Consider the following 4,095-nt stretch of genomic DNA (forward strand, 5'->3'; position numbering starts at 1 on the left):
GACATTCATCAAGTTGAGGAACAAGTGATATCTTAGAATAGAAGCAAGCGTGATTGAATGAAAAATAGTAGTAATTGCATTAATCCATCAAGACACAGCAGAGCTCCTCACCCCCAACCATGGGGTTTAGAGACTCATGCCGTAGAAGATACAATAAGAAACGTGTAAAGTGTCATGAGGTTCAGATACAATGTCAAAATATCCTATTTATAGTGAACTAGTAACCTAGGATATACAGAAATGAGTAAATGACATAAAAATCCACTTCCGGGGTTCATTTGGTGTGTGCTTGGGCTGAGCATTGAAGCTTTCATGTGTAGAGACTTTTTCTGGAGTTAAACGCCAGCGTTTGTGCCAGTTTGGGCGTTTAACTCCAATCTTTGTGCCAGTTCCGGCGTTAAACGCTGGGAATTCTGAAGCTAATTTGCAATGCAGGTTTGGGCCATCAAATCTCGGGCAAAGTATGAACTATTATACATTGCTGGAAAGCCCAGGATGTCTACTTTCCAACGCAATTAAAAGTGCGCTAATTGGGCTTCTGTAGCTCCAGAAAATATACTTTGAGTGCACGGAGGTCAGAATCCAACAGCATCTGCAGTCCTTTTTCAGCCTCTGAATCAGATTTTTGCTCAAGTCCCTCAATTTCAACCAGAAATTACCTGAAATCACAGAAAAACACACAAACTCATAGTAAAGCCTAGAAAAGTGAATTTTAAATAAAAACTAATAAAAACATACTAAAAACTAACTAGAATGTACTAAAAACATACTAAAAACAATGCCATAAAGCGTATAAATTATCCGCTCATCAACCTCCGTATGACCCTAATCTATATCCACCATACCGACCACCTTATAAGCCAAATGAACCATACATAGAACCACCACCGCAATATACACCATCTCCTTATTATTATCAAAATGAACCCTCCTATCCACCCCAAACCTCCATGGAGAAAGTATTTGCCGATTTAAACTCTACTATACAAGCTCTGATCACCCAAATCGGACCACCGAATACCTTCAACAATCAATCTTCAAGCTCTAGTACACTTTCTTTTCAACCATATAATGATCTACCCATTTTATCACCACCCATCCCATCACCACCATCCATGGAAGAGCACCCACATCCATCAATCCAAGAGCAAGATGATCCTAGTTATGCTATTGAAATGGAACAAGAGTCAAGCCATCGTCTCAAGGAAACAGTAGATCAATTTCATGCAACCCTTCATCAATTGGAGCAAGCAATAAATCAATTACCTTCTAGACGTTCGGACACTCAAAGAACCCCCACGGCTTCATGTGGAGAATCTAATGAAGAACGTAGCATGAAGGAGACACTAAAAACTCCAGTGGACAGTAAGGAGCATGACTTTGTACTGGAACAAGTGGAGGAAGTCATAATTGTTGAAGAGGAAGAAGCGGTTGCAGACTTAGGAGATGCAGAACCTCCATGGGAAATTCAAGTCATAAAGCCTCCTTCCAAGGTATTTGAAATTGATGTTGAGGAGGGTGTACAACCTCCAAGGCATGTCATAATAGAAGACTTGGAAGAGGTTAATCAAGAGATGGAGATTCAAGAAAAAGAGGCACAACCTCCCATGCCCTTGGTGCGCAATGAAAAAGAGTTTGAATTAGAAGAAAGCTACCAAGAGGAAGAGGTTGAATTAAAAGAAGTTTGCAAAGAGGTGGAAGTTGTCAAAGAGCACAAAGGAGTGGAGCTTGCAATTTCATTAAAAATACCTTTGGTGCACGAATTTGCAATCCGTACAACTAACCAGCAAGTGCACTGGGTCGTCCAAGTAATGCCTTACGTGAGTAAGGGTCGATCCCACGGAGATTATTGGTTTGAAGCAAGCTATGTTTATTTTATTAATCTTAGTCAGGATGCCAATAAGATTAATTGGATTTAATTGTAAGAAGTAAAAGTGTTTGGAATAAGTAATTGTTACTTTATTAATGGAGGATATATTGGAGTTTTGGAGATGCTTTGTCCTCTGAATTTCTGCAATATAATATTCAACTCAATTGTTTGTAAAGTTCCATCCATGGCAAGCTGTATGTAGGGTGTCACCATTGTCAGTGGCTACTTCCCATCCTCTCAGTGAAAATGGTCCAGATGCTCTGTCACAGCACGGCTAATCAGCTGTTGGTTCTCGATCATGTTGGAATAGGATCCATTGATCCTTTTGCGTTTGTCATCACGCCCAGCAATCGCGAGTTTGAAGCACGTCACAGCCATTCAATCCTTGAATCCTACTCGGAATACCACAGACAAGGTTTAGACTTTCCGGATCCTCAAGAGTGGCCGCCATCAGTTCTAGCTTATACCATGAAGATTCTGATTAAGGAAGCTAAGAGATGCTCATTCAATCTGATGTAGAACGGAGGTGTTTGTCAGGCACACGTTCATGGATTGAGGAAGATGATGAGTGTCACGGATCATCACCTCCTTCACAATTAAGCACGAATGAACATCTTAGATAGGAACACACACACGTTTGAATGGAGAAATAGAAACAATTGCATTAATTCATTGAGACGCTGCAGAGCTCCTCACCCCCAACAATGGAGTTTAGAGACTCATGCCATCAAAGTGTATAAAATTCAGATCTGAAAATGTCATGAGATACAAATTAAGTCTCTAAAAGTTGTTTAAATAGTAAACTAATAACCTAGGTTTACAGAAAATGAGTAAACTATGATAGATAGTGCAGAAATCCATTTCTGGGGCCCACTTGGTGTGTGTTGGGGCTGAGACTTAAGCTTCTCATGTGCCTGGGCTGTTTTGGGCGTTCAACGCCAGGTTGTAACCTGTTTCTGGCGTTGAACTCCAACTTGTAACTTGTTTCTGGCACTGGACGCCAGACTGCAACATGGAACTGGCGTTGAACGCCAGTTTACGTCGTCTATCTTCACGCAAAGTATGAACTATTATATATTGCTAGAAAGCCCTGGATGTCTACTTTTCAACCCAATTGAGAGCGCGTCAATTGGACTCCTGTAGCTCCAAAAATTCCATTCCGAGTGCAGGGAGGTCAGGATCCAACAGCATCAGCAGTCCTTTTTCAGCCTAACTCAGATTTTTGCTCAGATTCCTCAATTTCAGCCAGAAAATACCTAAAATCACAGAAAACGACACAAACTCATAGTAAAGTCCAGAAATATGATTTTTTCCTAAAAACTAATAATATTCTACTAAAAACTAATTAAAACATGCTAAAATCTACATGAAATTACCCCCAAAAAGCGTATAAAATATCTGCTCATCAACCTCCCCCTAAGTTGCCATCATCCTTCACAACATTCAAGTGGGTAAAATTTATATCCCTTAGCTTTCTAACCCCACTTGAATATGGGCTACTGGAGACGGATGGTCAACTTAGAGCTCTTTGTGGCATAAAGAGTAAGAGGAAGATGGTCAGTGATAAGATTTATCCTGTAAGGTTCAACATGGTTGTGTGCTCAACATTTAAACGTAAAGGTTGGTTTAGAGCTCAACTGAATGGGTCTAGGAAGTTGTCTAGCTACTTCAGTGAGAATTCAGACTGTTTGCCACCCGGATGGAACAATATTGCTCAACAAGAAGATGGGTGCAAAAGCAAGATTTGGGACCCCGGAATTCAATCTAGAAATCAACACTCTTGGGGCCTTGTCACTTGCTTTAACTTGCTTGAAGGCTTTCTGCACCTTGTTTGGGACCCTGGAGGCTACTGGAACTCCAAACATTGGTGGAGATTTTTGGATGAGTTCAAGCACAAGCCGCCATAACAGGAAGCTCCTCAATTGTCCAACTTAAGGACTTTAACTAAAAGTGCTAGGTGGGAGACAACCCACCATGGTACGATCGTTCCTTTTTCATTTTTATTTAGTTTTATTTGTTTTCAAGTTTTTCATTGAACCTGGAATTACTCATAACTTTCACATCATTTTGCATTCTGCTTATTGCATATTAAAAAAAAATGCCACACGACGCGACCGCATCAGCGACGCGTCTGCGTCGAAAGGAGAGGGGAGAAAATAAAAACGAACAGAGAGTCACGCTGGAGCGTGACTGGAGGCGTGCCAGTGGCCCAAATCGTCCCACGC

The sequence above is a fragment of the Arachis hypogaea genome, chromosome 1 (assembly GCF_003086295.3).
Source record: "Arachis hypogaea cultivar Tifrunner chromosome 1, arahy.Tifrunner.gnm2.J5K5, whole genome shotgun sequence".
Lineage (NCBI taxonomy): Eukaryota > Viridiplantae > Streptophyta > Magnoliopsida > Fabales > Fabaceae > Arachis > Arachis hypogaea.